Source organism: Rhyacophila brunnea, unplaced genomic scaffold, assembly GCF_057557595.1.
Source record: "Rhyacophila brunnea isolate RB1 unplaced genomic scaffold, BYU_Rbru_1.0 scaffold_19, whole genome shotgun sequence".
NCBI lineage: Eukaryota > Metazoa > Arthropoda > Insecta > Trichoptera > Rhyacophilidae > Rhyacophila > Rhyacophila brunnea.
Window position 1 is genome coordinate 38074253 of NW_028232848.1, and position 25858 is coordinate 38100110.

Below are 25858 nucleotides of genomic sequence, written 5' to 3' on the forward strand. Positions count from 1 at the left end.
GTAATTATTCTTTGTTCGGGATGAATGCTGAAGATTAAACGAAAATATTGGGTGCATCCGTCAATATGATTAGATACGTATTTGTACGAAAATGACGTTAAAGTAAATAATGACAAATATTAACCGCTTACGACGACCAAAGTTGATCGCGCCCTGTTATGGCGAATCGTCGCTGCTTCACAAGGATGACTTTTATGTGTTTCTCGGAGTTGGTGATGTGTTTCTGTGGAAACGGGAGATGCTTCTTGGTTCTTGGCTGCTCCTTTGTGTCGGAGACGCCATCATGACTTACCAGTATCAACAGTGGTGAGAGGAGATGACGCGATTTGGCCGTGACGGAGCAGGGTTCGAATTTCAGCGGGGAATCGTATTATTATATTATTTAGAAAGATGGTGTATGTCTATCTATGCTATGTATTTGAATTGAATAATAATTTATATTATACATAATATGTGGGTGTTAAGTCACAATTTATTATATCTAGTACTTTTTGAATAAACAAAATTAATCTATCACTTGGTATTCATACATGAGTTTTTATTGTTAATGTGTTAATGATATGAGCTACGAACAGAAATGCGTATAAATAATGTGAAAAAAGGACATCAGGAATTTTTTTTATGTGACAGCTGAGTATCTACCTAATCAGAGTGTGAATTTTTGAAAGTTTTAATAACAAAAATCGTGATAAATAGGAATTACTTACTTCGATCTAAAATCATTGTCGAGTGTGTTGTCCTACAATGATTTATAACATTATTCTCTCTAAGCATTCCTTTTTCAAACTTTTAAACTTTAAGGGGTGACATGCTCAGCGTAGGTCAAAATGGAACTTTTATTGCATTTTCAAAGCATGATCCTGGACATTCCTTAAACGTTGTAGATAATCTATTTATATAATTTTGAAGCCTTATTATCCTTTATATTTATTTTAAACATTTTATATCTGCATGAAGTATTTTTATAACATAAAATAGTATTATTTTAAACCTCTCGCTCTAATGTTTTAGAATATTGTCATATTTCAGTACATGCATGTACAGCGGTGTTAAGATTTTTTACAATTATTAATATTAAACACATTTATAAAACCATTAGTATAATTTATGTCGACATAATGAAATATTTACGATAAAAAATTATATTGATAATCTCTGTGATCCCAAATTTGACAAGAATTAGGCATTTTATTATTCAAAAAATGGGCAAGATTAACACATTTGAAGATAATTCTAAAGTTACTAATTATAAGCTATGTCTTTGACCATTCAAGTGTGATCTACGAATAATGATTGCTTTATAATAATTATTGACCTAAGAATAAGGTAGTGTTTTTTTGAAATACGCCATGTCTTTTGGCATTTCCCAGTGGTTAAGCTACAATATACGGCCGTAGCCATAAATTGACAAACTAAAACTGAAGTAGGGAGTAAAATCATGTTATGCGTTAACATGATCTTACGAAAAAAATACAATTTCACGACCACGAAATCTCCCATAAAAATGTAGGCAGGTATCTAATATTCGTAATTCAATGTTTTTTTCTATGAATAGACTCAGATGTCAATGAGAAGGTTTATTTAGGAGTGATCTTTTATTTTTCACATTAACCTTACGTGTTCATGGTGCTCTAGTTACTCAAGTAGATTTGATGGCTCACGGTGATTGTTAGCTTTAAATTAAAATTACATGCAACGATTCAGGGACCAATTCGATCGTTGTTACTTTACTACACTGAACAGCCTTCCCACATATTTTAATATTTTAAATGTTCAGTTGGAATAATGAATAAAGTAGCCAACCGACTTTATACAACTCGGTAAAAATATTAAAAATGACATATCGGTCCAGACGGTTGGTGGAAGTCGCGTCGACGGGTCAATGTAACAATAGCGTATTAAATAATATTCTATAAATGCACAGCTGAATAAGCTTTCTAAGATTTCATATGAAGTACCATTCTGGGCAGTGTTGACCTGTGTGTCCCTGACAATTATCTTAGAAATATTGAGCATCAGTTTTTATTCTTCCAAGGTGCAGAACCAACCTACCACTGGTAATGCCAATTAGGCATTAGGGGGGGGGGGGATAACTATATTCAACCAAATGGCTTTGGGTGTTGATATATTCCACTTGCGTGAGAGTGAGTTTAGTTGGACGCTGTTTAATGAATTCTTAAAATAGGGTCTCCTTAGCAAACTCGGTGTCCCTACTTCTTTGAACTTCCATAGATGTATAATTGTAATATCACTGCTTTTGTATGTTTATAATATTATTTTCTCTTTCTATATTTTCATTTTTATCCTTTTTATTACTTTTCTTCTTAATAATAATATTTCATGCCATGTTGTGGAGGTATTAAACTTATAATTTGTAATGTCAACAATATTATGTTAAAAAATTGAAATTGAAATAGCTTCCTTAATAAAAACAGTTAATATAAATAGGGATGTAATCTAAATGAATATCTGAATGATCGGCAATTCGTGCCCGCACCTGTTTGCCCGTGATCGAAGTGCATACCTTCCGTAACGCAGGTAGGGGTGTTTCCAACAATGCCACTTCCAAATTGGTAGCCTTTGTCAGGTTTGATGACGCGATGCGGCGGCTTGACTTACGACAAAATATCACAAGAGTACCTACTCTCTAACTAAGTATATTATATACTTAACATACATTCAAACTTTACCTACGAAAGTACTTGTTATTTTTACTATTTTTTGGGTAAAGAAAACAAGTTTAAAACATTGGCCTTTATATTATAAAAGGACGTCGGAATATAAAACATAAGATACATGTTTGTTCATTAGATCATTAGGTATTTAAAAGTCTCAAATGGAGATGGGCTGGACACATAGCTCGAAAAAGAGACAATCGTTGGACAAATTTAGTCATCCAATGGTATCCAAGGGGTACAAAACGTCCGCAAGATAGACCTAAAGGCCGCTGGATCGATGAAATGATAAATTTCTGCGGAAGTACGTGGCAACGCAACGCACGTGACCGAGAGAAGTGGAAGCAGCTTGAAGAGGTCTTCATCCAGCAGTGGATTGACTCAGGCTGATGATGATGATATCAGAATAATTAGTAAAATCATTATAATATATAATAAACATGCTTTTAACAACAATATTATATGTGTCTATGTAGCCCACGATGACCGAGCGGCTTAAGCATCGGCCTACAACGTCGTGGGTCCCAGGTTCGCATCCTGGATTTGGCAAATACACATAATTCTTTTTCAATTTGTGTTTGAGTCAGAGAATGGACCTAACAGGTTGGGCAATAATTGGCTAACATCCATTTCTCGTAAAAATAAATCTGTTAAAACAAACCTCTGTGGAGGGCCATATGATCTTATTAGATCGGACATGGTCAGGGATATGTATCTTACTCTGAAGTGTAATGAAAAATATAGTATTTCTTTACATATTTTGTTACTGACTGCATTTTGAGTTAACGTGCAAGATCAAGTGTAGGTATAATATGTAGATCGTATATTATGTATAAGTATATGTATTTAACTATAAGACCTATGCCAGGCACGCATACAGAAAACTTTTTTGAGGGGGGGTTCATTTTGAAAAAATATCCATAATATTATTTTATTGATTTGGTTTAACAAAATCTAGCGGCTGCCACTAACTTTCACATTACACAGTCCGAGAAATACCGAACTTTTCTAGGTACATTGTCCATACCCAGATACTCCTCACTTTGAATCTAGCTGTAAACATCAGATTTGCAGGTATAAAGGGTTTTCGCTTACGACTTATTGCGAGCTGTCGCATCTACAATTGGTCATCTATAATTGTGTTTGGCTTAACGGTTATAATTATTAGATTTGTTAGTGTCCAGTTGTGTCGTCAGCGCTCTCTATTCGTTTTAGATAAGCCGCATCGAAATATTATACCCGTGCCATTTGCACACAAGTATAACGATTTACAGTCTTTGGACTTTTTTCTTTGCGTGGAGTACCCAAAATCTGCAGACTTTAAGTCCGTATACCAGGTTGGTTACATTTCAAACATGTTTGATATTTTACTCGTCGAGTTGACAGAATTCGTCCATTAGCTACTAAGTAAGTTCAATTTGACATTATTACACAATCATTCGGACCGAAAAAACTTATAGTAAAGTTGTCCTAAACTTTTTTATTGGTTAATTTGTTAATTTACAATTTACACATTAGAAAATGAGAGATTATTTTTTTATTTGAATTTATGAAACGTAAAACTTGTGTTGTTTTCACTGCTATATTATTTTATGCCAATCTACATATTGTAAAATACACAAAATTTCAGGATTATTGGAAGACATTACGACATTCACAATTTTTCACTTTTGACAACTCGACTTTTTTACTCATTCGTTGATCTCCGTTGGGCAGTAGCAGAGCATAGACAAATCGGACTTTTTATTGTCTTTGGACTTTTGGCTCGCAAATTTAGCACCTTCATTATTAAAGCAAGCGTTGGATGAGCCAGATTAATGGGTGGATTTAAGAATTTTATAGCACACAATGGCCGAACGGCTTATAATGTCGTGGGTCCCAGGTTTGAATCCTGGGTCCGGCAAATACACATTGTTTTTCAATTTATGTTTGTAGTCAGAGTATGGACGTAACAGTGGCTAACATCCATTTATCGTAAAAGCTCTGTTAATACACACCTCCACTCTGTGGTCTTATTAGGATCGGACAGGGTCCAAAAATAAATAAATAAAGAGTACCTAGATTAGATTTGGTGATAGAGTAGAGTATTATGCTTTATAACTTTGCACTCCGGCTCTAGGATGAAAATGATGTACCTACCTAATATATTCTAAAATATTTTTTTATATATAAGTATTATTTATTTATTTATTATTACATAATATATCTACCTATTAATAAGTAGGTATAAGTGAATATCATTTGATTTAATTTTATGCGAGATAATCAGGCAAAGAGGCGTATCAGTGTAGTAAAAAGTGTAAAAAAAGTGCAAAGTTATAAAACGTATAGGTAGATACTCTAATGTCGCGCTGTAACTAATGGATATAAGTATCTACTCTCAAATAAATCGATTTGAATCATTTGTTGTACTAAATTAATATCGTAGTTAATAAAGGGTTGGTTATTAAATTATTTATTTAAAGGTCAAATAATCGTTTAGTATCGAATCGTTGCCACTTTTTGGTATAATGAAATATCGCCTCTGAAAATACTATTCAGACAAGTTAACACTGGTGAAGAAACATTCAACGAAATATTAGCTATGTCTAAATGAGCTACCCATAGAAATATAATTAATTAATTATGTACAATATACAAGGTGTAAAATTGTGTTCTGTTCATATACATGATAGTATGGAAATGAGGTATGAGATTTCGATTCGTCTGTCCCACGTTTGTCATACCACACAAAGCAACTACGTGAGATATAAATTTGAGTTCTGAAACAGAAAACTGCTTTATCATGGTGGGCTTTTAATTAAATAGTGGATGGCTGAATAAATTAAATTTTAGATAGGCCATCATGGTCATTAGATTTATCATTACGAGACGGTGACCAAATTTAACATCTTCCCAGACATGGCTTTTCATTATATAAAGAATTAATAGAAAATAATTAATAGCAGATATTACCTATGATTCAATAATTTCACCAAATTTGCTAAAATATGGTAGTCTTTTATAGGTATCTAGGAATAGTATTATTATTAAAGTGGAAAGATCAAAGATATTAAAGAAACACCTCATTCTGCATTATGGACTATTCTGTGATTTCCTTATCAAAATCGTTAATCAAGTTTTAGTTTGCTGTGAATAAAAATTCATCGGTCTTCACACGTTGTATATAAATAATTACAAGATAAAAATAACTTTTTATATACAACGTTTTTAAATTTTCTGTTGAACCATATAAACTTGACTTGACTAGCTTAAACGATCAAAAAAATTTGTACTTGACATGTCATATTGATTTCCATAGTAACGCACGTATATATTAATAATTTAGTTGCTATGACCCCAGAGCCCTAGCAACCAATAATGGTGTCGAAATAACTTTTCATACAAAACAGAATTAGCTGAAAATGAATTCAATTCCATTTAAAGATGGCTAAAATTATTAAAAAAATGCATTGGGATCGTGTTCTGATAATATATTCTAAAAGTTTAAAATGTCTAGCTAGTAAGGAAGTTAGTTAAAAATCGATTGCAAGATTTGTACCGGACAAAGAACCACCAGACAAAAAAGAATACGAGCTAAGAAAAACGTAGTTAGTAGAGACGGGGTCGTTTTTTCTCCTTAAATTTCATAATAATACGTTTTGTATACATCTCTATAGAGTTTAAAAGAAGGTTTTGTTCAAAATCTTTGCGGAATATATTGTTTTCCGAATCGTCGAAAGTCAAGAATCGCTGGAAGAGCAAGAAGCTAGTGACACTAATGCTAGATACACATTACCATCACGTCACGTGTGCTCATGTGGTATAATAGACTGAACATTCAATAACAAAAACAAACAACATACAAAATCATTGTGTCAATTACGTGCCATTTGTTGCTTTCTTCCACATCACTAGACTTCAACAAAAAACGTGATGTCACGCTTCAGATTGGTGGTGTGGCGTGATATGCGTGAGGTGTCTTTAGTGTGGTTCTGTTATATTTTGGTAGCTTCTGCTAACTAACACTACATACCTATTCGTTCGGCTCAAAGTGTGCCACGAGATGGAAGCAGCTACCGGATAACAAAATACTAAGTGAAATAACATTGAACACCGTTTCCCGAGGCGAGAGCTTATCGTGCGCTCATGTGACGTGACGGTACTGTGTTTCTAGCATAAAAGATGTCTACTACGATCGCTAGTCTCCTCTATGTGGTTTTATCAAGACATATATATTCAGTATGGACACTAAATCTAAGGGAGAAAATATAGTTGAAGGTTTTTAGAATGTGATCCTGGATGATGATCATCAAAAAAAGTCAATACAATCGATTATATTAGTGATCCCAACTTTGAACAACTGCAAGCCGTATCGGGGGAACTTAGTAAAATTTACCGTGACCTATGTTTAAACACTAATTTATTTTAAGTTTAAAGTGAACATTTGTAAATGAAGTTGTGGGCAATAAGTGTCACCACCTACTATGCACTCTTTATTCAGTTTCTTTCAAATCGCTTAAAATTTTCACGATAATGTTATAGTTACAGCAGAGTATTGATTTTTATTGCTTTACTTTTAATTTGTACAGTAATTTGTTTATTGAAGTGCCCACCTAGAAATAACTAACCCATTAAATAATCGCCTGTGGTACTACTTACATAGGTACATATAGTTATATACAATAGACTTTGAGACAAAAATAGTGATAGTAATAATTTCAAAGGCTCGTAAACAGAAGTTTGTCTGCGGTACGAGTACGAGTATGTCACTGCTCTACATATTGTGTAATTTTCCTATCTATACCTTAATAGCTGGTGTCGGCTAACTGGCGTATGCATAAAACAGCAAACTGCATTCAAGCTATTTACTGCAAATTTGCATGCATAAACCTAATTTGAATCTGTCGAATAGTGACGTCACGTCGCTGACGTAATACGTGTCATGCCGTGGATAATGTTAACAACTTTTAAATTTAAATTTCCCGATAACTAATTTAAAATTTTGAAATTGTGAATAGGTGTAAAAATGTGCAAACGGTACCATATAAATTTAATAATTACAAATGAATAATTATCATGAACTTTAAATAATTCATTTGTTATAAAATCATATTTATTTTATACTTCTTAATGCACAACATGATAAAGTATACCCAGTAAATATTTCCATAATATGGCAATACAGCTTCGCGGACTCATTGACAATATTACATAACATCTCCATCGATCCACGATCTGTATACATTTTTACAAACATTTAGCATCATCATGAATCCGATTATAGCACAACGACGACGGGCAGTTTCTTCTCCTTTCTGTTTCACACACATTTTCACAATAATCTATAAAACTTACGAAGGTTTCAAGCCTCCTACTAAACGCTTGTTGTGCTGTATTACTGTACGTATATTAGTAACACTGACAGCTCGCGTAGATCGCCGCCATTTAAAGTTTGGTGCGCATTCCTGTATGCATCTTCGTGACGTATGCATTTTTTATAGTTTTCTTATTCGGTCGATAAACCGCTTACTGCATTGAATGCGGTTCAAAAGTGTATGAATACGGCAGTAAGTAGGGGTTATGTATTAAGGGTTCCACCAAACAGAAAAGGTTGCCAATCACTGATAGCTGTACTATACTAGCTAATTAAAGTATAAAAATAAAAAAAATATGGTTATTTAGTAGGACATTTTTTATTCATAGGAATTCGATGCGGCAGTGATCTAGCTAGGTAGTTCAATGTTTTGCTTCGGAGGACAACACTAAATTTAATGACAATTTAATACGATGGGAAAATATACTATGTTATTCAATCTTTTTGTTTGAAAAATTATATTGATGATAAAGTAGAGATGGTTTTATTATTATTTTATGTGTATCAAAAGAAAATACAATATGAATGCGGCTGGTATCTGACAAGAGCGTATATCATTATACGCGTACGTTATTGATGACTTGGATACACTCACAAAGGATTTGAGCGGGAACCATTTCTCTGGGGACCACTGGAAAGTATGGTTCTCAAACTTACCTTATAATAAAAATAATTTTATATTCTATAAACATTGTAGAGGTTTACTCAACTCTACAACTGACGTATTATTGTCTATGCTAAGGGGATGAAGGTATGTACTGATGTTACGTTCGATGTTAATGGTTGCTTGGTGTGTAATGCGTGACATGGTGTATTCGGGACACAGTTGAATAATACACGGTGTTGGTATTTTCTTGGTTTTATATTGTAGTAATAAAATTTGGATAAAGACAGCATTCCTGCAATCTAGAGAGGATTCTTCAAGCAAAAATATTTCTAAGTATGTACCTACCTACCTATCTACTTATATGTTTGTAGTTGCATGTGTAAAATATTGCAACTTATATTATAATATTTAATTTGGTGTAGTAACTGTTTGTCCAAGTTAATAATTACAAACCAACCTAAACGACATCATAGAAATTGGTGGCGCTTTTAGCGGTGGACTGTAATTTGAAGGTGATGCTGGTGGATTCCAGTTCTTGGGGGTTGGGTTACAGAATGCCAGACGCTGACCGTTTATGATGTTGATGATGGCTCCGTGGTCTGGTTGCACTATCACTCACGCGGTATTGTTTGTTGGGTTATCCGGTGCGCGGCACTTGACGGTACACTGTTAACTGATGATATATGAAGTGGTATGAATGATGAGAGCCGGTATCATGGCTTACCAGGTATTCAGAAGTATTGCTTGGACGACGGTCACACTACATCAAGCTGACCAGGCCGTGGCCCACGAACAACTTCTGAATCAGTCTGTATATATTGAATTAATCAATAAACTGTGATTTAGCATTAACAGTCCAAAACGCACACGTTTTGTTGAGCTAACTAAACTCAACTTTCATCACGGTCGATCGTGACTCGTGACTGGTGGTCTTGTGACAATAATTGTGGATTTTTGGTTGGTGGAAAAAAAGCATGAATGCAAATATAAATGACCCAACCACAAATATTAAATTATATACTTGTAAATATCTTCAAACGGGGTACCAGTAATTAAAAGATTGGGAGTCTATTGTTTAGCGAGACAATGGTTCGGCAGGGTCGCCGCATATCGGCGCCTTAACGCGTTTACAATGGCCCGTGAAATGAGCGCGAGTGTGGCAAATCGGCGCCTTCAAAAAAAGAAAACAGTCACAGGGCGCCAATCTGACGAGAAGCTTTCTTATACTCCTTGTAGTCCCTTAATTAGAAAATTCTCGCTACACTGTCAAAGAAGTGCGAACACCCTCGAAAGATTGCTTCCAGAATAATTACAATTCTCACGTGAAATTGAAATCCATGACTTCTAAAAGGACAAATTTAATAAATTCAACTACATTTATTCAAAAGTATACCTACGAGGCAAATTATAAATGATTAATCCACTGCTAGATGACGGCATCTCCAATCTGACTCCACCTTTCTTACTCATGTGTGTTGAGTTTTTCACGTCTTAATTATTTCACCGATCCAGCGACCCAAGTTGTACATGTTGGGTACCCTTTAGTAATTAAATTTGTTCAGCGACTTTTTTCTTCTTCAAACAAGTATTATTTGTTATGCAATCCTGCCATACCTTCACCAAATTTTACTACAGCAATACCTTATCGTTATGCGTTATTCTCAGCATGCAACTCTATATAGCATGATGTAGGTACTACTTCTTCTACTTCAGGATCTCTCTTTTACTGGAAGTACATACTATTATGTGTAAGATGAATATTTTCATAAACAAAAAAACTACAATAAGACCTGTGGACTACCATCAAGTAGAGTAGTTTGCGTGCCAAAGTCCTTAAAGAAACCTCGATAGTAAATGCGAGGTATCCATAAAGGATAAAAATAAAAGCTGTGGTCACATTATGGTAGTGTAACATGACGTCGAACCCAAAACAAAAATGGTAGAGTAGCGAGTCAAATATTGCTTAGAGCTTGTCGAGATGACGCATATCTCGCCACGATACGCCGAGTGCATGAGAACGGCTCAATGAGGTCACGTCATTACCTGGAATGCGCAGGAGTTTTTACGCACGAGTCAAATCGCGCCATCTGGACAAGGCTTTAGCGATATCAAAAAGTGTTCCTGACAAAGATGAACTTACGAGCTGAATAATAACTGGTTGAACAAGTAGGTAAATCATTTTTAGATTGAGAAGTTACAAAACCTGCAATGGGCGAGCCATACTGAAAAAATGTCAGACGAAAGGCATTCTCGTGTTCAATGGGTTTGTAGTTTGTACGCAGAGCATAATGTCAAAAATGTTTCAATGTACCTACCTATTGTGCCATATCCGTTTTTGGACGTCGGCAATGTATAATCAGCTATTTTTCCTTAGCTATATGTCGCTGCTCCAAATAGGGATGGGGTGCTGAGTTCAAATGAGTCTCTGAGATTCTCAAAGCAGAACATTCTTCTTCTTTCAAGGCTTTGCTTACTGAAGATCTTCCCTTGAATGATACGATACGAAGTTGATATCTTTCCATTTTCTGCATGCCAAACTATGTCAAAATTCTGGTTTTAATTTCTTTTGTCTGTTTTATCCTCATCATTCGTAATTTTGTATTTCCATCTTATATAGAGTACGCGTATGTATGAAAGTTTAAAAATTTCTGAGCGTTGTTTCTGTGAATGACCACGCCTCCACTCTATGTAATAAGACTGAAAATACATAGCATCTTAGATCTAATAAGTTAAGCAAATGAGTCCTTATTAAAATATTCAGAATTGGACAAGTGAATAAGCGGTATTTTGCCACTAGAAACGATCATACAGCATACACCTCTCGTGTCCTCTGGTTCGGCTTCATCCGGAGTCACTTCCTAGAGGTCGAGTGAGTTATAGATGCGATTCAACCTCGCCCAACGCCCCTCTTTATGCAGACTTCTGCTGCATACAGCGCGATGCACTTATCACGTGAACTCTGCTATGCGTCAAAGATAGGTTAATTAATTTCGTGTTTTACGCTTGAAATATACAAACATCAAAAAAAAACTCAGGCTTCAATTTTTTTCCAATCAATTTTTAATAAAAAATAAGCCAATGACTCGAAAATGTACAATAAATCAGGAAGCTTCAGACAATTATATCTGTAGGTACCTATTTCATAATTATTATTAAAACTATTTTTATATTCAAATGAATAATAATAAGTATACAAGCATTGTCAATTGAATTTATAATAATATGCACACTTATATTTTATTAAACACATCTGAAACTATTTATTCTTCTTATTAGAGGTACAACCTTATGCTGAACTTGACTTCCTCTAGCATTTGTCTCCATCCATGTCTGTCCATAGTCGCATTTCTCCAATTTTAGACCTGAAACATATCTTTCGCGGAGTCTCGTGGTTGGTGGGACGAGCCCGTGAGCGCAGGAGCGACTTACACGAAGCTTACCTACTGACCGGACGGAGATTATGATTGATACTAAAAGGTATTTAGACTGAGCCACTAATCAACTATGACCTGCTAATTATGTGCATGAGTATTTGGTAAATTGCAAGTCATTGCTCATGAAGTTTGCAATTGAGAAATAATCTGCTATACTCTGCATTATTGCACTTTGATGTCACACGTGTAGAATATGCTAGCTGTAGATGCGAGTATTGTACGATAGTTTAAATGATTTGCGAATTCTTACACTATCGAAATAATACTGAGAAGGCACGAAGTCATTGACCACATATCTAAAAAATAAAACTATGCAGGTACATCGAATAGGACTTGAACATACAACCATCTAAATTCGGGCACTGCGAGCTGTGGCTTTGCGATGGTGATGGTTCAAGTACCATACGGTGAAAATATTTGTCTATCATTTTTTCCTAGTATTATAATATGTTTCTGATGTACTATACCCAAATATTTTATAATTTATATTCTAAAACTAATAAACATCGCAAGGGATTAAAATAATTAATTAATTGGAATGTATCGGCGCAGCAGTCCGCTAGTTGTTTTCGCAGGCAGTCAAAAGAGGGCGTGCGGCGCAGTAATAATTATTCATGAATAGCAGTTGGACCGGCCGCGAGAGGCGCTGCTCGTGACCCGCCCGGGATCCGAACCTGCACCCTTGTCCACCCTTTACCGCTACACCCACTTTGCAGGATAACTTAGAAGATTGGAAGGACTTTCTAGTAATTATAAACACTTCGAGGAATTATAAAAACATTTTTTTTTCTTTGAAATCTTCGTAATTTTGTTTCATGCTCTAACGTGTAAAGTAGAACTGACTGACTCCAGGTTATCAAACATCTTGTCACCCAGCTCTTTTTCAATATACAGTTAGGGTAGAAAATAAGGGTTAGCGTTAAGACAATACATCAGTGAAACGGCAAATAATTTTCAACTATAGACGCGATGAAATTTTGGACTCGCTGGCATTCGGTGAGTGAACGTCGAGGTGTGAATACGTCAATTTGTTTCGTGATGGCGACGGGGGTATTAATTCTTAAATCGTCTAAAGATGACTAAAAACGTTACCCATTTACTTGAAACAGAGAACATGTCAATGAATATATTATTATTGTAATTAATAGAACAGAAAGTGCCCACCACCACCCGTCATATATGCACAGCCGTTGATATGCACGGCCGCTTTCTATGACGCTTTAAACGTGTCTGAAAGAAGTGATTTTAAGTGCTCATTCCGTCCCGAGACTGAGCCGCACGGGACTGATGCTGCAACCATGCGCCGTAGTGCTTAAAGAAGAAAGTTAAGAAAGAAATTTTTGTTACTAATAGAACATAGCTCCCACCACCACCCGTCATATATGCACAGCCGTGGATAGAACAATAAACGGAACATAGAATGGACGCATGTTGGATTTATATGACAAATTATATTTCGTTCGGCATGCGTCATTTGCACCCGCGACCCGTAATCCGCGCATCGCCTAGCCACGATCTTTTTAGACCATGCCTCAACTGAGGTATAGCCTTAAGTACCTACAACTTTATACAACAAAAAAATTGAATACAAACTACATAGCTTCTTCTTCTTCTTTCTTCTTCTTCTTCCACCCTGTCACGTTCCAACATTGGGGCATAGGGCAAGCACAAGTTGGCGCCACTTCCCTTGGTCCATCGCTAACTCTTGCGCCTCCCGCCATGTCAGGAATGCAGCACGTAGGTCGCTTTTGTAGCACCGCTGCAGAGTGAGGGAGGGCCGGCCACGGCGACGGAACCCTTGAGGCTGTGCCACAAGGGTACGAAGTGCCGCACTCTTTGGCGGCATCCGGAATACGTGTCCCAGCCACGTAAATCGTCTCTTCGTGATAACTTCAATCACCGAAGGCTGTTGTGTCTGCTCACGAACTCGGGTGTTTGTAACGCAGCCGTACCAATGTACCCCTAAGATTCGGCGGAGACATCGATTCTCAAAGCTCAAAAGCCGAGACTCCAGAGTCCGAGAGTTGAAAATTATTTACCTTTTCACTGATGTATAGTCTCAATAAGTATGTTTTGTTATTATTAAGTATTATTATTATTTTATATATTCTCTTCTTCTCTCTTGTGAGGGTAATATTTGTTATAAAGTAAATCTAATGTTGTGCACGTCTTGAATTTAGATTTGTTATGTCCAAAATGTTTCGTTTTCTTAAATAAATAATAAAAAAATATATATTATACTTGTTATTTTCTCAATCCTGAGTATTTCTGCGATGTATTTTGCCACTGCAATTGAACCCATGGTAGATATGCTAATGATTGCTTGATCTCGATAATTTACCTCGAAATGTAATAATTTTACAATCACGTAGTCTCATAATCAGATTTATTAACAAACAAGAATAAGTATCGAATAGTTATTGCAATTAAGAAGTATCTATAGTATAGCATCATAATTCTTTAATATTATCATGTATTTATTTTTTTTACTTTTCTAAGAGAAATAAAAGAAAAAATAATTACAAGATAAAAAGTACTTTTTATGTACTTACCACGTTTTTAAATTTTCTGTTGAATCATATAAACTTGACATTTATATGTATTAGTAATTTAGGAATAAGAGGAACGAATGGGTTAGGAAGCAGACAAGAGTACGCGATGTAATAGACGTTGCCAAACAGCTGAAATGGAGATGGGCGGGGCACATTGCTCGCCGAAAGGATGGCCGCTGGACAAATGCCGTCATCCAGTGGCACCCAAGGGGTACGAAACGGCCAACGGGTCGCCCTAAAAGCCGCTGGATTGACGAACTGGTAAAGTTCGGCGGAAATACGTGGCAGCGAACGACACAGAACCGAGAGAGTTGGAAAAAGCTTGGGGAGGCCTTCATCCAGCAGTGGATTGACCCCGGCTGATGATGATAAATAATTTTGGACAAATAAGGCAATTGGCAACAAATCATTTTTTTGATATTTTACAACAAACAAACAAATAGAATATTGAAATGTCATTTTGATTTTTATAGTAACGCACGCAGGTATATATTAATAATTTAGTTGCTAGGACCACCCCCTTAGCAACCAATAATAGTGGATTGGATTACGGATTTCTTCCAAAATAACTTTTCATACAAAACAGAATTAACTGAAAATGAATTCAATTCTATTTAAAGATGACTAAAAGTATAAAAATAATGCATTAGCATCGTGTTCTGATATATTCTAAAAGTTTCAAATGTCTAGCTAGTTGGGAAGTTAGTTAAAAATGGATTGCAAGATTTGTACTGGATAAACAACCACCGGACAAACAAGAATACGAGCTAAGAAAAACGTGGTAATAAACAAAGAAAAATCAAATGATTTATTCATTTACGAAGCTTAACAAGATATTATTTATTTTCAAATTCGAATAATTATGTAGTATAAATTTGCTACGTATAATATGTCTGAGACGTACTCTGCAGTTTTTTGGACATATTGTCCGGCGCGGCCAGGACAATATGGAGAGATTGGTGGTTTTGGGTGACCTCCAGGGAAGACGAAGCAGAGGAAGATTGTCGGCGAGCGACAATGTGAAGGAGCTCACTGGGGACACAATTCATTCTGCCCTGAGAGAAGCAGAAGATCGAGAGGGATGGGGAGTCGGGGTCGCTCAAAGGATGGCAAAATTCAGACATGTGGGTACTATCAAGAAGAAGATATTGTAATTGTAGTGTATAGGAAACTAGTAAAATATACAAATAAATGAATGAAAAAAATATTTTGTCAATCGATTTTAAAAAATACGAGCATATAATGATCATAACGGAAAAGAGGACATGGTTGAGCTTTTTAAGTGGACTGTAATTATTTTAAGGGAAGATGAGGAGGTCGAAGATGTAGGGGTGGGAGCGATGGAACAGATTGGCAGACACTGACCTTTGTGATGATGTATGATGGCTCCGTGGTTTGGTTTCAACTATCGCTCGCGCGGTATAGTTGTTTTGGGTTACCGGGTTCGTACACTCCCGCACTTTGTGACACAGTTGTGTGGATTATATGTGAGGGTGTATGAATGATGATGATAGATTATGAATGAGTCTTTATCTATTGAGTCAATTACTTAAGCGACGGAAAGCTATTAGAAGCCCGCACTGGTCCGCTGTCGAGATGCAACTGAATGTTCTTTGTAACACCGTCTCTCATCACCCGTAATTGCTTATTGATTGTCTGGTAACAATAACACTGGGGATTAGGAGGTGGGTGAGGAGATAAGGAGTGGAATGGGAACATAAGTGGCCCAACCAGGACATATTACGCATTACTTGATAAGAATGAAAAAAAGATAGCGGACACGGATATTGATTTCGAAAAAGAGGACGTTTGGGAATACTTGACCTAAGTCTACCTTTCGAAGAATTTTTACTTCTTGCGTACCTACTAACTGTTAGATGATTTGTCCAAGTCTGAACAATAAGTTTAAGTAGAAAATTAATAATCATTTATTAGTTCACCACAGAAGTTTAGTTTCTTTGTTTGAGCTTTACCTGGGAGTGCATTTAGTCACGGCTACGTCATAGTCAAATGAATATCGCATTTTATTAATTGCTAATGTTTCAAGAAATGAATGTCTTAGTAGAGAGACTTTGAATGCTATTGTAGATACTGAGCAGACTCCGAACACCTAGGTACATTTAGTGGCCTCACTCATATTATTACGTAGAATAGGGGTCGGCAAACTCTTGGACCAAAAGAGCCAAATATGAGTAGCAACAACGGTTAAAAAATTTCGAGAGCCATACATATATATTTTTATAAATATGATTTATTTAAATGAATTAATTAAATGTTATGATTGTTTATTTATTAAGCGAAGAAGATTTCCCGAATAAAGCTAACGTAAATAGGTATTTATCTGTTTTTTATTGTTGAAATTATAAAATATATAACTTTTACAGAATATGAATTACACACAATTTTCACACATTCCTTAAAACGAATGTGCAAACTTGCATTTATTTGGGCAGTTTCTGTATATTTGGTTCGTAACTTGTAGTTTTATATTTCAGGCACGGCTCCAAATTCTCATCAGTTATTTGGTTTCTCTAAATGCTCTTCATATTGTTCATGTTTGAAAATGATTGTTCACATACACATCATGTAGGTATATTTTCCACTGTATGTGTTGTACATGACTTTTTTTTATTAAAAAAACAAGACATAAAGTAAACAAACAATCATACCTTTTTGCATAAAACATCACGGAGGAATAATTAGGCTCGCGATAATGTCATTATATAATATAATTATAATAAGTGTACATATCAATGGCAAAAAATTAAAATTGTAAATTTTGAATTTTTTTTTGTAAAAATTGTGAAATGGGAGTTTGGCAAAAAAGAGCCGCACGCCAATACCCAAAGAGCCACATGTGGCTCGCGAGGTGCGGTTTGCCGACCACTGACGTAGAATATAGATAGTCGATTCAACTGCACGTGTTAACATTATGACATTATACCCCAGGAATCGAACCTGCATCTTTCGGGAAACTGGCCCACGCACATTGACCACAATGCTAAAGGAGTCATACTTAATGACGACAAATTTTAACTAATGGCTTTTAATACTCACTGAAGCACTTTCTAAATTGAGCTACTATTTGGCGATCGGATTTTGTATTTTAAATCAAAGTAGATATTACTTTAATAATTACTAACCGAAGCCACGAATTACTCCAAGGAATTTGTTGTAACTTACTTGAACTTGCTTATAATTCTACATTTTCTCAGAAGTGTTTTCAATATTATGTATGTTCAATTATTTAATTCAGTTAGCACTCACCAAATGCATGTTGATATAATAAAGATTGTGTTAATGTATATACTTTAATATTGAAATATCCACTGTAAGGGTACTTTCTGTGTAAGCTGCCAATAGTCAATTCTAATTTGCTAATTACCTATGTACCTATATATTATGGAAATAAATTTGTAATTGTTACAATAAGTATTAATAATTCAATACAAACCTACCCGAGATAGCTGCCGTAGCGGCCGAAAGCAGTCTTGTATATAAAATAGATACGCAGGTGTGGTTTGGTGGACCCGAAATTTCAATGATGATATTATCACAAAGCGAAATTCTGATTGATGATGAAACTTTGAATTCAATAAATGTAAAAAAAAATCGAGTAGCTTGCACGACCTGATTCATAGTGTTTCAGAATAGTTTGGTTTACTTTCCGAGAAGCGAGGTGGAAGTGTGAAATGTAAACTGCGATGTGGAAGTTTCCAGGCGGCACCATGGCATGGCACAAGTCAACGGAAAATAAACAATGGACGGATTTAGACGGCGCTTCTGGATGTGGAGCGTCAACGATACTTCCATTGACCCTGTTTCAATATGTCATTATTTCCATGACTCATGAATTCAAAATTAACCGAGCGATATCACAAAAGGAGGGGAAAATCTCAAAATCAAATTGTGAGAAAATACCACCTTATAGTAATATAATGTGTCATTAACGGGTTTCTAGTGTTAATCACAATACTAGCAATAGATATTATCTACTTATAAAGTGCAATTATTATGTCAGTTGGTAAATATTTCTTTAGTAGATACGTACTGTATAAAAAATTTTCTTACTTATTAAAATTAAAAGATCTCACTGTTACCTAACCTGTAGTTTACAACAGGTATTTATATTAATCATTAATTGGTGTAAGTTTGAGGTTCAATTTTTTTATAAATTTATTATTTCTACGATTTGGTAGCCCTCGATTTTAATTAAATCAAAACGTACCATTGTTGCTTAATAAATATTATATTCAAGCATTGAGCTATCGAATAGCTCATACTAGGGGATACTGGTCCGGTTCCCATTGATGCCACATTTCATAGATACTATATTTTTCACAACTTTTTGTACAACTATGTCATTTAGTAATAATATTAAAAACAAAATAACTTTTATAGTCAATAGCTATTTCGGTTGTAACACTAACATCAAGATAACATAATTGATCATAGAATGAAATAATTACAAGATAAAAAGAACTTTTTATACCTATACAACGTTTTTAAAGTTCCTGTTGAATCATATAAACTTGACTTGACTAGCTTAAACGATCAAAAAAAAATTGTACTTGATAGAAATACTAAATACTGAAATGTCATTTCATATTGATTTCCATAGTAACGCACGTATGTATTATTTAATAATTTAGTTGCTAGGACCCCTGGCAACCAATAATAGTATCGAAATAATTTTTCATACAAAATAGAATTAACTGAAAATGAATTCAGTTCTACTTAAAGATGGCTAAAAGTATTAAAAAAATGGATTGGCATCGTGTTCTGGTATATTATAAAAGTTTCAAATGTCTAGCTAGTCGGAAAGTTAGTTAAAAATCTAATGCAAGATTTGTACCGGAAAAACAACCACCGGACAAATAAGAATACGACCTAAGAAAAACATTGTAATAAAATGGAACAATCTATTAAAAAACATGTTTTGTGAAAATAAATATGGTATTAGGTATTAATATATTATACTAGGGACCTAATTAACAATATGTAGGTACCTAGTTTTACCTAATTGTATAGTTCTTATTCAAGACTGCGTTGGTGAAGCATTTTTATTAACTATAAAAATGGCAGTTAGGCATCGAGCAAATTTTAAACAACTTATTGTAGACAAAATATCTGAAGCAGAGTTTACCTAGGTCAGTAGCTTAATAATTAAAGCCCTCGCTCGGTAAACAAAATACGTGTGTTCGAATGCCACATGCACCTTCTAATAGGTATCTTCAAGAACGCGCCAAGGGTGACTGCTCCCCATATATTATATACTTATTTAAATAATATGACAGGAGTAAAAAAAAGTTGTAATAATTATTATATTTTATGACATGATATGTAGCGAAAGAGCACGAAAACATAAGTTCCTATAATATGTACCTAATTGTACAGAAGGATTTTATTTCATCATAATGTTCATTTTATGTAATTGAATTGGTAACACACCTACGAGTACATACCTACTAACTTGTATATTTTTAAATATAGGTAACATTGAAAATTGTCTTCTGAATTTTGTCGCTCTCTGAATTCCGCCATCCGGGTGTTTTGTACCTCTAGCACCACCGCTTGGCACGCCCATGGGTATGTTTTAAAAGTTTTTCCAAGTTATATAATATAAACGATACCTATTCAATGTGTGTTCATATGAAGGCCATCATAATCACGCTTCGTAACTCATCTGTGTAAAAAGGTCTGAATTTATTATTATAAGACAAGTTGAAAAAAAATTTCTACTGCGGCATGCACAATCTAAAATTTCGATCCTACGGATAAGTCGCCGAAAAGCATGACTTAACTATAGACAATCCTGAGTATAGAGTTAAGGAATCTTCTGTAATACCATTTACCACTGACAGCTGCTGTCAAAATAAATTCGCATGTCTATTAAACAGTCCATACACTCAAATTCATTTAACAATGTATCTCAATATGGATATTAATACTGTTAATTCATTTGGCATTTACTTGCGGAATATGATTTTACTTTTATACGCCAGCCCGCAGAAATACAAGATGCCAGGTGATAGAATGACACTTGACGCTAGTGTTACCATGTTAAAAAATATCTTGCGGTGCCTGTGGAATTACGTATAATGACTTATAACGGAAGCATAAGAGTATTATAATTAAATATTAATATGTATTTATAGTTATTGCATTTATAAAATGCAGTTGTCATATTGTTGTCCTCGTTTAACAATTATAAAATAATTTACCTAAACTATAGGAAAGAGAATTTTTAAATATGGTATTATTTTCAATAGAAATGATCTTAACTGAGGACAATGTTTCTGCATAATGTTTTCTGCAAAGGAAATTTTAGTTAAGACAAATTTTTCTGCATTCCGCTCCTAGATTGTATGTATGCGAATAGGTAGGTACTAAACTAACTTATCTTTCTTTAATTGAATATAATTCTGTCTCCCACGACATGACAACTTGATAAATCGTTCTCATATTTCTAATAAACTAGCAATATCCCTCCCTTCGATTCGCAAAGTATCAGGAGGGCAGGAGATTGCCGGGGAGGTCGCGTCTTATAACTTATAATAATAAGAAATGAAGATAGATGCGCCGCGTCGCGGGTCGCGCCCCCTAATGTGATTAAATCACGTGACTAATGTTGCTGGCGTCCGCCGCAATATGTCCGCCGGGGCGACACCGCCGAACATAACTTTTCCCGCCGATTTTTGACAGCGCGGGAAAAATTGCCAATTTATTCGGCAATCAATAATTGTCACGTCTAATGTCGTTGTTCTTGGAATTACTTTATGTTAGTTAATTGAAAATCCGCAAGAGGCACCAACATGGCCGCATTTGGGAATTAGGTAATATAAAAACTTTTTTTTTCGTTTCAAGAGACATTACGTAGTTTTCTACGCTTCATAATTATTGAAACATAGGAAAGCACAATTGAGGAATATAGAAGCAAAGGCAGCTTTCTACTAAAACAGTGTTTTGGAGAAAAAGCTATAAAACTAATTTAAGGTAGATAAGTTTAATGTAGAAATTTTTCTTTTTTTTTCAATGAAATAAGGTTAAAAAGATAATCTGTATAATAAAAATCAGTAATTTCACTACACTTATTAAGATATTTTAATTATAAAAGTCAATATTGCAACATTTGCTTCCAAATTTATAAGATTACTGGTTTTGCGTCTAACTAATTGAAAGTTTGCTGTGTTTGCTCCCAAATTGTACCGAGCGGCCATTTTGTCACGTGACTTTTTTGTATGGAAATAATATTGAATTTAGAAGAATGCAGCCTTTACTTCTAATGTGATGTTTTAAAGTAATTTTTGAATGAAGGAATGCATGGTTTACGCCTCAAATATTGTTTTACCATGTGTATAATGGGCAGTTCTATATTTCTGCATTCATAGGTTATTTTGCCAATTTTCCAAGATTGCTGCCTTTGCTTCTATTATATTGGGTATAATACCCCTCAATTTTTATCGCCATATCCCTCAAGCAGAAAGCCCACAGGAGACGGTGTGGCAACGTATGCAATTTGCTAGGTGCTTGGCGATGCATTGCTAAATGCGCACACAATCGGACATTTTATTTCCTCACTGCATATTATTAAGTACGTTAGTGACAAAGAAATAAAATAATTACCTTTCATTATGCCGAAAATAAATTGAAAGAAATGTAAAAACCGACTATGAAAAATCGATTATTCAGGAAGTTTATACCTATTAATTATACAAACTATTGAAACAAGTGTGATATTATTTAGATGCATGCGTTAACTAACGGTTTGTTGTAATACTTCAAATATGAGAAGTTGTGTCCAACCACTAGTAATACTTTATTCGCGGTGAACCATTGACAAAAAAAACATTAAGTTACTAAATTATATAATAAATGATTAATTTATAATCAGAATTCAAAATATAGTATGCAGTTGTCATACATTCGCCATTGCATGCCAATTAAAAAAAATATACCTATATGAAAAAGTGTAATCGCCTAATTAAACTTTAATATAGTCTAAAACTACGTTCATATGTTAATGCTTGTTTTTCTGAGTTGTCATCTTCACAAAAGATTCATAATTATTAGTTATTTATATTTTTATATAATGTTAACAGGTTCGTATCATTCAACCTGAATTGAACAAATCAAATCGCACGGTTGGATTTGTTGGATTTGGGAACGTTTGGTAGAATGTCCACGGAAACGCCTTTCTGACGTTTGACAGATCGTCATTAGTCTATGAACCGTCCGAATCGGTTTGACGTTTCATGTCAAACCATTTCTGATGGTCCGAGAATGGTTTGATTTTCTAATACACTGAACCTAACGTCAAATCTCAAACCATTTCCGGTGTATTTTCTACTCATACAATTTGTACGTATATTGTCTATGGTTTAGTTTGATTTGTTTGATTCAGGTTGAATGATTCGAACCAAATATTGTATACATTTCTCAATGCGATATATATATATATATATATATATATATAACTTTATTTAATTAATATTAGGTAGTATAAATCTATGTATAATAATCTATTACCTAGGTACTAAACAAGTGTCACAATGATGAGAGATGAGAGAAGATCGTTGACACATGGCGACTCATAAAACATTGTTACGACCTATAACTTCACTATTGCTTCATGAGCTTTCATTATTTTTGTGTGCCCATAAACCTATTTTGAAAAGCTGTCAGCGCGCGAGCTTTCTTCTCAACTGTGGTGGTCTTGTTATAGTTTGTCTAACTGAGCTTTCGGTATAATGTCAAGTTACAATAGAAGCAATTATCATGGTTATCAGTTATCATAGTCAGATTTTGGATGGGGCATCTACGCGTTCAAACGAAATTATGTGATAAGAAACATGCAATTATATCATCATCATCATCAGCCTGAATCTATCCACTACTGGATGAAGGCCTCTTTAAGCTGCTTCCACTTCTCTCGGTCCTGTGCATTGCGTTGCCACGTACTTCCGCAGAACTTTATCATTTCATCGATCCAGCGGCCTCTAAGTCTACCTTGCGGACGTTTTGTACTTCTTGGATACCACTGGATGACTGACTAGATTTGTCCAACGATTGTCTCTTCTTTGAGCGATGTGTCCAGCCCACCTCCGTTTAAGGCTTTTAATAAGCTCTATTACATCGCAAACCCTTGTCTGCTTCCTTATCCACTCATTCCTCTTTTTGTCCTTTCGCGTTATGCCCAGCATGCACCTCTCCATACCACGTTGTGCTAAGTTTCACTTTTACTTAGCGTCCATGATTCACACGCATATGCGATCACGGGAAGCACACACTGGTTGAACACTTTGCGCTTTAGGCACAGTGGAAGGTCACTTTTGAAGACATTATTCAGGCGGCCAAAAGCACTCCAGCCTAGGTTTACTCTGCGAACAATTTCATCAAATATATATCCATCTATATCAGTGGCGAAGGGTGACTTTTGGAAAGAGATAAGCTGTGGAGATCAGAGAAAAAGAGCATACTTATCAGGTAACTTACGGGAAATAAGAAGATAATACTTACGATATTACTACTGATGAATAGGTGCACACTAATGACAACGACACACTAGTCATAGGTTTCACCGCTGAATTTGTAAAATTATTTAAATCACTTATGGCAGTAGAATTCCACGCAGACTTTTCTTTAGCAAACAATACGCATCACCAACAAAAAAGTTTGTTTAAACAAATATTTATTATATAAACTGTTGTGAAAATGTCTAAAATAAGTTTTTTTGCTGTATTCAAATCTAAATGAACTCTTGGAAGGTCAAGCTTTGATAATTTTTAATTTTTGAAGAAAACTCGGGAATGATTTTTTTTAAATGCACCGTTCGCACATTTTCTATCGGGACACTACACAATTTAATAAATACTTATATATTTAAAGCACTGGCGAATGATTTCGGTACAATATGAGATAATTTATCCACATTCAAAACACAGTAACATACTGAATTTTGTATTATAAAATAAACCTTTATCACCGCTTTGAAATGTCAAAATGACATGAACTGTGAATAGCATGTTATGTTTGTCTATGACTGAACTAACCTAAATAATAATCGCGAATTAATACAATATTTTTTTTTAATAACGATTTATAAATTATATGTGATCGAACACAATAGTTATTATTTTTTTTTAATCATCCTTATTATTTATTATTTGCTTTAAAAGATACTCATAGACAATTAAGAAATCAACATATGTTGATGTTGTTGTTATGCTTCCAATTCGGGAACAAAAACGCAGACATGCATGAAGTTGGCAACTGAATTGCGGTAGAAAATTCGGCTTGGATTATGGTCGACATAATTCTAAAAATAGCCACTCACGTTGTGACGTTTCGTCATTTATTTTTGATTCGAAACTTGACTAAATTAAACGCTCTACTTATAAATAATGACGATAGATGACAATCAATATTTTTATTATAACCTAGTCCTAGACGATATAGATATTTATTTAAATTAAATACTTGAAAAATAGAAGGTAAGCTTTAAATAATCGCTTAGTATGGAGCCTTCGCCACTGATCTATAGACACTTGTTGTCCCAGATAGATGTAGCAATGCAATTATATGTGATGTGATTATTATTTAGGAATTTGCATAGGTACAATATCAATACTGTTGCCACCACAGAACAGATAATATATTATAGAATAGGTACCGATAGGCTATATTCAATACGCCGCATGTTGATGCCGGGTTTTGAATGTGTGAGTGTCCTACGAAAATAAAGCTCGTATTATGCACGTGCAATAGTGTGAGTAATACACCAACATTAAGTGAGCGTAAATGCATAAACCGAGAGCAGTTTTGAGTATTCGACGTAAAACGTATTCTTGACAAGTGTGGAAGTTTAACCCGGATTCTTCCTTACTCGAGTTGGTTACCTGCTATCGCCTTACCCGTTATGTATTTCAGTTCCCATTATTTCCCATGAGTTCCCTGGTTGCCACAGTGACATTTTATGGTTTCCTACACGTGAATAAACAATATTTCGGCAGGGATATCTTAATTTTATTGTAAAAAAGTCTACAGGTAATGTATATTACGGTTAGTCGTTATTTTAATTTGTAAGATCTAGGCAGAATTGGATTTACCAATTATTGAGTTAAAAGAACTATTGTATGGAGCACCCAGCTGGTAACTCTGCAGAAAAAATATTATTAAAAAAAAACCTATAGCCAAAGGAAACAGTAGCCTGCGCCATAATGATTTCGGAGGGT